Source organism: Zonotrichia albicollis, chromosome 1, assembly GCF_047830755.1.
Source record: "Zonotrichia albicollis isolate bZonAlb1 chromosome 1, bZonAlb1.hap1, whole genome shotgun sequence".
In the NCBI taxonomy this organism is placed as follows: domain Eukaryota; kingdom Metazoa; phylum Chordata; class Aves; order Passeriformes; family Passerellidae; genus Zonotrichia; species Zonotrichia albicollis.
The window spans coordinates 6,322,219-6,336,088 of record NC_133819.1 but is presented as its reverse complement, the minus strand read 5'-3'; the positions used below and the strand labels follow the sequence as shown (position 1 = coordinate 6,336,088).

The 13,870-nt window shown below is 41.0% G+C and overlaps 1 protein-coding gene across 7 annotated transcripts in view; it reads left to right on the top strand.

Annotated features, from left to right (window-relative positions):
- The window catches only part of PRKAG2 (protein kinase AMP-activated non-catalytic subunit gamma 2), a 223,118-nt gene that overhangs the window by 175,365 nt on the left and 33,883 nt on the right, over positions 1–13,870 (top strand). The gene's annotated exons all lie outside the window — the stretch shown is intronic.

The following is a 13,870-nucleotide window of genomic DNA, read 5'->3' as shown; positions in this document are numbered from 1 at the left end:
TCCTTGCGGGGCGGGTCGTGCCTCGCCGGCCGCGGAGCCAGCCCGGTGCCGATGCCGCTGCGGAGCTTTTGTGCCGGTGCCGATCCCGCTGCGGCGCCCTTGTGCCGGTGCCGCCGCCGGGCCGTGCCCGATCCGCCGCTGCCGCCGGCCGGGTCCCGCTCTGAGGGAGCGCAGCCTACGCGGCACCCCCTCCTCCTCCCCGTAAAAAACCCGTTCTCCTCGAATACGTCTGCGATACCAAATATAGACTTTGAGAGCAGCGATGGGAAGCTCTTTCAAGTGAAGCTTCCCCTCCTTATGGCAGCGCATACATCTGCTCAAAGCAGCTGTACACTGAATTTTCCTTATGTGGCTGCGCTCTGTGGTTGTTCTTTGCCGTGCTCTGAAGGGCTGCAGTTCTCACTGAGTGTGCTCTGCTTTCACAGGGCAACTCCTGGCAAGTTTTTCCCTCTCTCAGGCACTAAACCGTGCTGTGGGAAAGCATGGATGGATTTTTTTTTCCTCCAGCTTGCACCAAGCAGCCAGTTCACCTCTGAAAGATCCGTGCTGAGTATCTCGAGCTTTCATTTTCAGAAAGGATTAGCTTAGTGGATGCAAATGTGGACGCATGGCTTAATCTCTATGCTCAGCGTTGAGAAGTGGCTAAGACTTCATGGGATGTGTTTTTCTGTAGTTGGTAACTCCTATTGTAAAATGTAGGACAAATATTTAAGGAAAACTTTGAAAATAGCAGGCTGAGTCATTCTGGGAGAAGATATATCTAAGCTGGTATGCTAATAAGGCAGCTTCTTGGTTACTAGCATGCTGCCTGCAGTTGTGGGACTGGTCTGGAAAAGTAACACCTTTTATTTTAATCTTTCTGTGTGTGAGAAAAGGAAGCTCTTAACAATTGCATTCTTTGAGCTGCCTTTTTTTTTTTTTTTTTGAGTCCAGAGTTTGAATTGCAGTGAAATGCTTGTGCCTTTGTGCATCTTGAACATGCTGAAGTATGAGTGTTTGGTGCAGGGGATCTGTTGCTGACTTGTAGGGGCTTTTTTTCCTCACACTGTTTAGCTGTTTTTAGTTTTAGTTAGACATTCATGTTATGCTTATGGAGAGCTAGAAAGTTACCAATTTACCTGTTTATTTTTACATAAAGCTTGCTGCTGTGAGATACTGGTTCCTCATACCTGCTGAATCATTTATAGTTAAGCCATTTAAAAGTCTGTTTTAACTATCTTACAAATGTAGGTGTATGAAAAAGATCTCTAGGTTAAAAAAATAAATTGAAACTACAAACTTTCAGTTTAGAAATACCTTTGCACTTTTAAAGGTGTAATGTGGAGTTATGGGGAGACACTTGATAAGGGTGAAGATATGTGTGTCTTCTAAAACCCTGCAATAAAAAAAATAAAATTCTTTAGAAACTTTAGTATTTTGACCATTTTTAAAATGTTTTTCAAGCTTCTGTTATGCTTTGTCTCCTAATTTGTTTGGCTCTAAGGTTCAGGATTTGTGGATGCTCGGGCTGGGAGGGTGAGAGGAGTTCAGGGGCCTGTCGGAAGATCAGGGCTAATAGCAAGTTTAAAGTGGGGTGTGGGTTTTGAAAGGAAGCAGTCACTTTATTATCCTCTCAGACTAAATGAGAACCTGGCTTTAGGCCTAATTTTAAAGCAAGCATAAAGGGGGTAGAGTGCTGTATTCAGAACCTGGGGTGTGAGTAAAAGTGAGTGTGTGAGAGTCAGACCCAAGGCTGCTGCCCAGAGTGCTCCTGTGTGAGAGGCCCCAGGGAAAGAGAATCACAGAAGGCTGAGATGCAGCTGGAAATGCAGCAAGCTCAGTGGCAGTACCTGTTTTATGACCTAAATTTTTGCACTGGTTGTTGTATTTGTGCTAATATTGGGGGTGGGAGAGTAAAAGACATCTGAAATGTTCACTTTGTTGTTGGATAGCAGGTGGTGAGTGCTCAGAAATTGAGAAACACCTCTGAAGTCTTGATAAGGTTTCATTAAGTGGCTGTAGCCAAACTGTAACTGATGATCTTTTGTCAAACTGGAAGTTTCTCTGCTGAGGCTTAAATGAGTGGGTTGAATGAGAAATTTGAAACTTGTTTTAGAGCTGCTTTCCTGACTGCCTCTACTTTGGAGTACTTGCTCTTGTGAGCTTTCCAGTTCTGTATCCATCAACAGTTGCTAACTATCTTGTGTATCAAATTATGCAGCAGTTCTGTTCAAACAGGGAGCTTAATGAAAAGAGCTGAAAAATGAGGCTCAATGTGTGTGCTGAATGCCATCCAGTATGTGAAGTGGATCTGTTAGTCCCTCTCCTCAAAGGTTACACAAATGAGAATGTGAAAGCACAGAAGGCATTCGTTTAATTTGGATTTTAATTAGCAGGGTGAATTGAAAAAAAATGGTGCTGGAAAGATTTATGATTTATGTAGTACTGTAATGAAATATGCAGTGTCTGGCCTGATGATGTGACTTCTAAATAAAACAGTGGTGTCAAGTGAAGAGCAATTTTAATTTTCATTATGTAAAAAGAATGTATATGAGCTATTTTGTACCTAATTAGCATGGACAGTGTTAGATAGGATGCTATTGTTGCAGAGACAAGTGCTGGTCATGTTTTTAGCCAAAAACATCTTCATATATCTGGCTAAACTCTCTAAGATCAGTGTAACTTCCTACTGGGGGTCACTGGTTCTGTCTGGAACTGGCTTCACAATGTTGCTGTGGTGATGTGTAAGTGTAAATGTCAGTGAGGTGATGTTAAACAGCACCAGGGCTCCACAGCTGGAACAGCTGTATGCTCACTGTGTGCACAGGCCAGGGATATTTATTTTGTTTAGGGCTCCCTTCCTCCAAGCAGCAGGCAGAGCAGGAAAGGAAAAACTCCCATGTAAGAAGCCCAGAGTCTCTTTTCAACTGAAGAATGCTCAGCTGAAAAATAAACAGAAAATTTTGAATAATGACCTCATCCTGTTCAGTATTCCTTTGGATGGGAATGACCTACCTGCATTTCCTCAAAAATTGTGAGCTACCTGTTGTTGGGTGTGCAGTTTTTCATTGTAGCCTGAAATACAGTGCTGAGAGGCCTCTCATGGATGTAATAAATGATCAAAAACTGGTTATCTTCACACACATTATGGATTCTCTTTTTCAGCTCTAGTATATGTGCAGTAATGTTGCTGTAGTAAGATTATTTCTACTTCTGATCAGTGTCAGGAGTGGTCCTGGGTTTTCTTTTATGGATGATATGCTGAGTTTGGAAAAGGACATGGAGAAATTATTCTGAAGATCTAATATAAAAAAGGACTCTAGTTAATGATTTACACTTCCAAGCTTTATTTTGCTAAGCTGGAATTCCATAAATGGTTGTGTTCTAACATCTACCTGTGCTCTGAGAGGAGAAACTGGGTTAGGGTAGCAAATGGATGCCTGTCAGGTGTATGGATTCAGTGGGTATAGCTTTGGAATGTTATTTTAGAAACCAGTTTTGTTGCAATGCTGCCTCTCATCCATGTTACTCTCTTCTTCTGCTCACCTTGAGTAATGAAGTAGTAGCTGCTGAAAGCAGAATTAACTATTTCTCTGTAGCATCTACAGCCCCTTTTGGAGGTGTTTTCTGCCGAGTTCATTTAATTGCAGGGTTGTGCTGTGTCTGTGCTCAGTTCCTGGTGTGAAAAAGGGAATTCTGCAGAGTGTGTGCAGCAATTGCAGCATCAGCGTTATGGGAGCGATGTGCTCCCTCCTGGGCTCTCTCCTTCTCTGGGTTGTTGCACAAAGCAGCTTTCAGACACTGGAGAAACAGTTTGCACTAGAGAGGAATCTCTCCTAGCAGTGCTCTGGCCTTCATCTCACTCTCTTCTGTGACCTGCCCCTTGCTGGCTGTCTCCTGAAATAACTTCCACCAGTAATTGCACCTTCACTGCTCTTGTGTCTGGGGTCATTCCTTCTCTGCTCTGCAGGTTTCCTTACTGTGCCTTATTAAAAATAATTTCTTGAGCTCTTCCTGCCTGCCAGCCTCCCACTGTCAAGTGAATATCTGAATCAAGGTATGAAAACAGATGTCACTCTGGGGCCAGAAATAATTAAAAGAAGCTTGTAATAAAATGCATGTTAATAGGCAGGTTGGGTTTTGTTTCCTTGTTAAGACTGAAGGATCAAGTGCTTGGGTTAGGAGGTGGTAAAGTTAAGCCATTGTTTTGCAACTGTAATTAATTTCTAATAAACATTCATTATGTGATTGTTTAAGCTGATGTTCTCTGGCACATAGAAACTGTATTTTGCCCACAAGATGTGCTTTGAGATACCAAGGGACATGGTGACAGTGATAAGGGAATGTTTTGTATTAAATTTTACATAGTTTAGAATCCTGAGTGTACACAGTAAGAAGTTGTTAAGCAGAGATGCTAATTGTTACTAATGGATTTCATACAATCTTTCCTATGATGTACTTTACAAAGCTGTTAAAGAACAACATATCTGGAGTATTTGGATGTTCAGCTTTATTAGTTTGTACAAGAAATCATGATTGAGTGCTGCACTGCCCTGGGCACCCTTGTCCTTTGCCTTCCAGTTGGCTGTATAGAAACACCATATATGATTTTTTTTGCCCCAGGAAACTTCCATTCTCATATTTTAAAGATGAAAATGAAGTATAAAGTGATACATAACTAAAAGTACAAAACTTCCTTGAGCAGTGCGAGAGAAGATGCTGAAAGCTTTGTTGTCCTCAGTGAGGGCTGTTCCTGTGATTGAGTCTTTATCTTGTGCAAGTATTGCAGGGGGTTCATGCCAGCCCAGTGCCCACTGTGTCCACACAGTCCTGTTTTCTTATTCCTACAGAGGATACAACTGTCTTATTCCTAACATGGTATTTAGCCTTAGAGTGAGCAAAGCCCTACTCTGTCTTGACTAGGAAATCACCCATTTAGCAGCTAAAGTTTGCAGTCTTTCTCAGGAAGCAAAAATTTTTAAGCTTTACCCATCTGGGAAGTGATGTTTTAATATAGCAAAAAATACACAGGACATGCTTCAAAACTCTGCTTTGGGTCTAGAGGGTTGCAAGAGCTTCTTGATGAGAAAGCTTTCATAAAATTTTAATGTGGTGAAAACATGAATTTTCCCTAACTTGTTTATGGAAACAAGTGGCTGGAACTTCCTAGAAAATGCTGCTTTCCATGGCAGCAATTCCAGGTAATTGCTTTGGCAAAGCTGCAGGGAGGAAGTGTTGGGGCCCATTGTGTCCTGCCCAGCTGTGCACCTGCATGGTTTGCTGACATTTATCTTCCAAGTGAAAGCCACTCTTGGCCAGCAGCTGTCCCTGAGAAATATTGGGACAATGAGGTTTTCTCTTACACCTGAATGACACTGCATGTGTGTGAGTGTCTGATGGACAAGGACTGATTTAATCACCTTTACCAGCCACTCCTGCTGGTGCTGCCCCTTTTGTGTGCTCCTGAGGGACAACATCAGCTCTGAAGAGCTTCCCTGCAGATCCTCCCTTGTCCAGAAGCTGCTTGGTTTGATAGTGGGGCTGGTAAACAACTGCTTGATAGCAGGTTGAAGACTTTGGCCAATCATCTCAATTTCCTGGTTTAGAGTTGCTGAGTTCAGTGTCTTGTGCAAGGATAGACCTGGAAGGTGTGACAGTGTCAGTGTGGCCTTGTAGGTGACTCCAAAATGCTGTTTTGTCTGTGACTGCTTTGCTGATGGAGGAAGGTGTCTGTACAGAATCCTTCCCTCAAGAAACTTTCTAGGGGATGGTCTCCAATATTCTATCCAACAGATTTTTTTAATGCCTTGCACACTCATAGGCAGGACAGTACAGATGGAACAGGATAATTGTCCTGGTGGTTTGACACTTTCTGCTGTTAAATTTGGCTGCTCAAGTCAGTGCTCTTGGAAAACCTCCTGCCTTGGGGCATGGCTGAGTTCTGCATGGAGGTGACTTGGTTTGAGCTGAAGTGATGCCAGTGGTGACAGGAATGACAGCAGAATATTTGCATCAGTTGGCTCAATCTAACTGTTGCTAAACAATCCTAAATATTTCTGCTTATTAACCATCTGCAGCAGATGTGGGTGTTCTGTAAGACAGGGCTTTTTGTGAAGTGCACTGTGGTTTTGATAATGTGGAGGTGCATGATCACAGTGTTTGGAGCCTCAGCTCATGACACTGACACCAGTTCTGCTGTTTGTTTAGGAGCTTGCTCTTTGGGTAGCAATGACCTGTCTGCAGGTATTTTGTTGATTTGAATATTTTTAGTTTCCAGAATGTACAACTCTATTAGCATTGCATGGGTTTGGAGAACTAGTTGAGTCTGAAACATGAAGAAATGCATTTCCAGAGTAAGTACAGGATGATGGCATTGTTTTTCAGAGCAGTTCTTGTATCTTGAAACAAAATATTCCTCTCCATGCTGAGACTGTTTGCCTTGGGTGCCTGTTATGGTGGGTTTTCCTGTAGCTCCTCTATGAGTACAGAAGACTGACAAATGGAAAATCTGGCAGTTCAGGGGAAAATCCTTCTGTGGAAGGGTTGCTCTAATGGCTGGGACTAACATAAAGCCAAAGCAGTTTAATACAAGCCTGACTATGTTAGAGCAAAGCCTGATTTGTCTTTTAGACATCCAGCTTGGCACCCAGATGGAACTTTGTGAAGCTCAAATTACCTTGTCCTTCTGAGAGTGGAACACATCTCAAAGGTTTTTGAGTATGTTGTGGATGTCTTCAGGGTAGCTTCTGAATACTGTTGGAATACAACTAACTTGGTTTTAGGTTCTTTTCCTCCTCTGCTGAATTTTTTATGGATTTTACTTTTTCAGTGAACCAGTTGGGTGATTTTACCAATTTTGACTGTGGCAGAGGTTAATGGTACTCCTGCATTTTGTCTAAAAGCAATTTTCCTGTGCTATAGACCACTGGTTTTACTTGTGATGTGATTTTCTTTTTGCCTATTTTAGGGTGCTTTTAAGTTGTATTGGTATTTTTGGTTGGTTGGGGTTTTTTACAATATTATTGTATTATTTTGCTTTTCTCTTTATATTGTGACAGGGTATTTCATTCTGACATTGGGCACATTAAGAAACAGAATCAAAAAGGGATTTTTTTTTCTACCAGTCCTTTACACTATGACATTCTTTTCTGCTTTTTATTTTGAATTTCTACTGATGTAAAGACAGAGAAAAAAGTTGTCTGAGCTGCTGGAGAAGGGAGCAAACTGTGATGGGCATAGAAAAAGGCCATTTATTAGGAAAGCATCAGGCTTTGCTCATTTAACTCAGTAAAAGGGAAAACACTGTGTGTATGAAGGGATGGGAAGGGGATAAACACTGGGGAGGGAAATCAAATTAAGAACAACATTGGCACAAGAATAAATGGATATAAACTCTTCCTATAAGAGCTTTAAAACAGTATTCTGACTTCCAGCATAGGTACTGTGGGTGGGTTGTGGGATAGATTTAATGCTTTGGCTCAGTTCAGGGTGGAGGATGATCACTCACAGCCAGGATTTGTGTGGCTGCCTTTGATTGAAGTCTCTGAATGCCAGAGTGCAGAAGGTGAATGCTCTGCTCTGCACAAGCAGTTCCATGCATCTCTCCTGCCACAGCCTTGCTTGAACTTCTCTAGTATAATTTTGAGTCAGTTCCTGGAAAAAATCAGGCAAAAAGAACCCTCCAAAACCGCAGTGCTGCTCTGTATAGACATCAGGTCAGCTTTGGGAAGAGATGCAGTTTATCTGTGGTATAGAGAAAAAAATCAGTAATTCCTGTAAAATGGGTTCCAGAAAACTGTTTCTGAGCACATTGAATGTGTGTTGGATGTCACCTGGCTGAGTTACAGAGCTCTTGGTTCTTTCTCTGTGTAGCTTCAAGCTATGCCTGCTGTAGGTAAATCTCCTAAGTGGTATATTGGAACAGAGCACTCAATAGCCTATTAAAGTGTGCATACAGATTCATAAATTTTTATAAGAAATGCCAGTAATGGCTGTTTAGAAGGTGTTGGCATGCATAGGGAGGGAAGGAGAAGAAATCTGCAAGGGCAAATTAGAGAGAAATGAAAATGTAAATACCTAATTATTAAAAGCTTCAACATTAGATGTTGTAAGTAATTAGGATTTGAGACCAGCAATTGATTAGACTTCACAAAACTATTTCTCCAGCAAGCACAGTCCAAAGTCCTTATGGCTGAAGTCTTAAAAGAAGTATTTCTCCCTTAAAGCATTGATCCTTTGGGTTTAGTCTTCAGTGGAAGATTGCCTCCAGATTAAATATTTGCCCTGTTCAGTGGGGATATGGCTGCAGTTGTGAAGATGCTGTGTGCTCGTCTTGAAAATGCTTGTTGTGTATTTAATGCTTTGATTAAGCTGCATGTTTAGGTTTGATCTTTAACTAATTCCTAGAAGACTTAAATGACTATTTCTTTTCTAAAAGTTTGTGCAAACTGTGTATCTAGTAGGACTTGGGCTTGTTTTAAAGATACAGCAAAAATTCAACTTGTTGACTAATCTTGCAGCAGAGATAAGGCTGCTTTATTCTCTCATTAATCACATACCTTAAAGTTCCCTTGAATCCAGCTCTGCCCAGAGTGGCTGCTGACATTAATATTCAGAAGTTTAATGCCATTTTTAGTTTCTTGCCTTTCGTGTCTCGCAATCTCGAGGAGCAGGCCCACATTCCAGACAGGCGACATCTTAATTTAGATCTTTGTTTGGGATGCTGAGGGAAAAATGGTAGTGCCTGTTGTCAAGGGAAAATCTTGAACATGGTTTAGAAAATTCTTCAGGTCAGCTTATTCTTTGTTGTGGTGAAAATCCTAGAAGCATTAAGGTTGCAGGCTGAAGTTGCTACCTTTATTATTCACAAAACCACTTTGATGCTTTTCTCAAAGTACAGACCTTTGACCAAGAGTTGATTTAAGAGATACCGAGCTGTTTCAAAAGTATTTTCAAAAGGATTCAGTTGGGGTTATGGTGCTGTTTACCAGTTAGGTCCTAAACAAGGCAGCTCTTGCTTGTACACAAATAAGTTTCTCTGCCTGCCTGGACAAGGAACTTCAGAGTTACTATGATTAGCTCAGGAATGTGGAGTTTCTTAAGCTGCCCATCACTTTTTTTGTCTGTCTCAGATCTCACAATAATGGTTTGCTTATCCACACTGCCAGTGGGGAGCTACAGTAAAGCAGAAGCGTTAACTTAGCCCAGTTACCAGGACTTAACCAACACCAATAAAGAGGAACAAAATTCAGGGCAGGATTTTGAAGCGTGCTGTGAATGTAAGACTGCAACACAATCCAAATCTCTCATTGTTTCAAACAGTAGTTTGTATCACTTTTCCAAGTCTTAGGTACTGCTGGAATTTGAAGATGTGTCGGTATCTAAACCTCAAAACCAGCAAAGTGGATCTTTTGAAGTATTGTCAAGAACTAATAAGTGTTTTGTTCTGAGCAGGATGTGGAGACACTTGTCTCATTCCCTGTTTAAGGAAGGAGGTTGTGCAGTGTCCTAAGGTTGCTTTGTTCTGTCTAACCAGCTTGTGGAATGCATTAATGGCTCTGCAGCACCTGTGGTGTTTTTTTTGTTTGCCTATTGTTTTGTTTAAGCAAACTGCCTTTTCTTCTTTACTTCTGTAGCAAATTAAGTTAATAACAAGTTACTTCTCTCTCAGCAGTGGTGGTGTTGAGTTACTCCATAATTTGCACTCTTCCAATTGAGTGTTTCTTGCAGATTTTGGTATTTCCTGAAAAATTGTATTATCTCTAATCTACTTCTAAATTCAGTTTGAAGATACTGTGAAGTCTTAAGTTTTGCAACCATTTCAAGCTCTTACTGCAAGCTCTTTAAAGTGTGGTCTGTTCCTGTTTTGAAGATCACTAAAGAGAATGTTGAATAAAATCAAGTCTAGATCCCCTGATACTCTGTTGTAATGGGAAGTATCAAACTACTGATAAAAACACTTCCAGGGTGAGTTGTAGAAATGTCAGGTCCTGCAGTGTGAGCTTGCATTGCCATTCTGCACTCCCTGATTTGCATGAGGTGGGCCTTGCAAATGTTCCAGCTTGGGGAAGGGTTTGAACTGGAGTCCATGGCTTGTTAAGAGCACACACAGTTGTCATCCAGTCTTGCAAACCCACTGAACTAAAAGCATATTTCCAGTTTTGCTGCAGCTGGGATTGCTTGTTAGGCAGCTGCCATGGGGTGATTCTACTCTGTCTTCTCCTCATGCAGTGATATCCATGCTTGCTTTAAAATTAGTGTCTCAAGCATACTGTGATTTTTTTTACTGTTATTTCTATTTTATGTCTTCCTTCTTTTTCATCCAGTTGATAATTTTATTCTGGGTAAAAGCTGTTTAGTCTGAACTGTTCCTGATACAGCTGTGTTGACTTTTTTCTTTGCTTTTGTTGAGCTGCCTTTGTATGTGCTTACAAATACACTGGTTTTAGTAACTTGCTTCAATACTCCTAAGAATTCTGACTGGGTTTGAATTTGTTTGGCTTTCCTGCAGACTGGTAGTATATCTTCTCCTTCATTAAGTTGCAGTTGAAGAATGGTTGTTTTTAGCTGGGCTGACTCCTGTTTACACACATAATAACCTGCTGTCTCTGCATGAAGCAACTCCTTGTGACAAGGGGAGAAAACATCTCAATTACCTTGCTGATCCAAAGTGACTGAACAGTTGCACTGATTCTGGAATTCAGCAAACACTAAAATGTGTGCAAAAAAATAATAAAGGTAGGTGCACACAATAGTGAAGGTTATGTTTTAAAGTGTCTTAAGCAATTCTGCATATAGTTCTTAAAGATGTGTTCTGGTTTCTTTTAGCTTGTTACTTTTACTAGAAGGATTATCCTTTGTCTGAAGACCTGAGCAACAGCACAGCACATTTACTTCTCTCTTCACTGTTATTTATCTGCTCTTGTACCTGTTCTCCTCTCTTATTTTCTGTGCCTCTAGACCCTCTCCCTGTTTGCAGGATGAGGTGCAGTTAGCAGGGGAGAGCTCACTTACTCTGTTGTAGTTCCTGTGTGCTCACACTTCTTTTTGAAGTCCTTTTCCTCTGTCACATCATATATCCATGCTGTAATATACAACTCAATTAATGTTGGAGCACTGAAGAAGCTCCTCATATTGATCTCCAGATACATTTCCTATCACTTCTTTGTATCAGAGTTTCTTCCATCTGTAAACTTGCTGTAATCTTTATCTGCCAGCTCAGGGATTCCTTTAGATGAGGGTGGGAAATGTTCAATCTGCAGCATCCATGCCCTATAGCCCGTGGCTGCATGAATAATGCTACTGTGTAACTTCAATGTGTGGTCTTCCAGAATATTTTTCTTTCTGAGAACTGCTGAGAGCTTTCAAATAAAGTCTTGTTTCTGTCTCTACATCCTTTCTTCCTGTTCCTTGCATTCAAAAGCCTTTCAGCTGGTGATGGAGTTGTCAACTTCTATCACTATCATCATATTATTTCCTTTATATTGAACTGTAAACCTGTTTGTTTTTTCCCCTGTATAATTGGAAATAGTACATTGCTAGTCTTGGCTGCCATCTCAGCAACAAAGTTTTGTCAAGCATGTTCTAAAAATTTAGGGGTTGTCCTGTGTAGAGCCAAGAGCTGGGCTCTGATCTTTGTGGGTCCTTTCCAAGGATATTCTCTGGTTCTGTGATTTATCTCCTGCCACATAGAATAGGTATTCCTGTGACCATCTCTTCTTGCTCTTTCTCTCTTTTTTTACCATTCAGTCTTACCCTGTGGCTGACTACATGGATGGTTAGTTTGTTGGTGTTTTTTTCTTTTTCTGGGATAAGTTTCCTCATGAATAAACAGAAATCAGATACAGAAAATGATACAGCACAACAGTGCTTCTTTTCTCCCCTGCTTGCCCTTCTTAAATTATGTTAGTATTCTCTTCCTACTAAGTCTGACATTGATTCAGCTTCTGGTGTCTGGTTTCTTGTCCACTGTTTCCAGTGTTCTTGGCTCTTCAGCAGACTGAGCTGTCATGCTCCCTTACTGTGTTATTCTGTACAAAATTGCAGTTTCTTGCACTACTCTGCCAGCCCCTCTGTTCCCAAGCTTTTCACTGGATATACCATGTACATTTTAATTTGTGAAGCATTCAAACCTAGCTGAAACCCTGCTAAATATTTGTCCTGCAGAAGGTAGGCTGAAGTGAAGCTCTTGCTCATGATCACAGCAGCATCCTGTACACAGCAATTACTGGATGAATCTGTTTTTGTCTGTCCCTTTGCTGAGGAATGCTGATCAAATCCTACCTGGACATTTGATAACCAGATCATTATTCTTGAGACCCTGCATCATTCAGGAGCCCCTATTTCCCTTAAGAGCTGTGTTCCAGGGCCTGGTGGTCAGGAATAGTTTATGGTTCCTTCTGAGTGGTGTCACTGTTGCTCTTGGAGTGGATGCACTGTATCCACTGTGGATGTTCCTTTCCAGATCTGTGTTGTGTTAGTGACTTGTGCTGGAACTCCTACAATCTCCAGCACTGTGAAAACTGTGTGGGAGGTTTCAGGGATATTAAGGAACTCCTTCAGTAAATTCAGACCAGGAGTTATCAGAAACTTTAAAGCCAGTTTTGATGACAGCTTTCAGATAAAACCACAGTGAGAAGAACAATTTACAAGGTTAATGATGTCTTTTACCTGTTGTGTTCTCTGCCAAGGGTTATCTGTAACAGGAGGGAGAGAGGGTAACTTGTCCTGGCTTATTGAAGTGATTGCTCACCCTGGTGTCTTCTGGCAGCTCTTGGCACAGCTAAGCTGATCTTTGCTGTGGGTGCTGTCATTGTCCTGGGTAGCTTCTAGTGTGAGGAAAGGGCAGGAGATATATAAATATGTGTGTGTATTTATATATACATATAAGAATAGTATAGAGTACTTTGGCATAACACCTTTCAATGAAGTTTATCACTATAATTACACTGATAAATTTGACTTAATGTATTGCTGTTGGATCAGTTCCATAGTAAACATTGTGATGAAAAAATCTTTGGTCTTTAATATTTTCATTCTCTGGCATCTGAAATTTGATATTCAGCATATCAGGCAACTTGTAAAATAGAAGTATGGCTTGAGTGCCCTGAAGTGCAGATATGTATGTGTACAGTAACAGAAAATAAAATGTGTTTTCCCCTAACTAGGTTGTTTAGTACAAGTGAGAACATCACAAAACTATGTTTCTACTTCCCTATTTCCTTTTATCTGTTGGACCTGGCTGAGGGGAAATGATGATGCCAATAGTCAAGGTGAAAAGTAGAGCTGGGAGTGCTCAGCACAGCTCCTGCTGCTCCAAGAGAATTCTTAAGCTTTTTAAATTGTATGGTTTCCATACTAATTCTTATTAAAAAATCAGGCAGAATGGTGCAATTACTGTGTATATTTGTGGTTTCTGTCTTCCTGCAAGCTTTTCACCAGGCTAGGCAGTTAGCTGAGTGTAATTTTGCATACTGCTCTCTGCTGGTTTTCCTTTTTAAAGGGCCTTTAAAATTTGGCCATTAATTTCATATGAAACTTTGAGAAGTCAGTTATACTAGCAGTTGTTTAGGTTAGTAACAAGGTTTAGGTTCTTAAGTTTGAGTTCTTCAAATGATTGAGAGTTGCCAGAGGTCCCAGCCCTCAATCTCACCATAAGGACAGGGGTGCTATGGGGAGCTGCTGTGGTGGAATTAACATTTTGAAGAAGGTGAGAAAATTCAGCCTCTGTGGAACCTTTGTCTTTCTGCCAGATACTCCTGGAACCAATGAATGAACTTGAAACATGTCTGGATACCAGGAGCATAACACAGCTGAAACATTAAATGCAGTAGGAGAGGTCCTGACGTTGTATTGTTGAGATCAGGAAGCACTTTTGGTCCAGGATCTCATT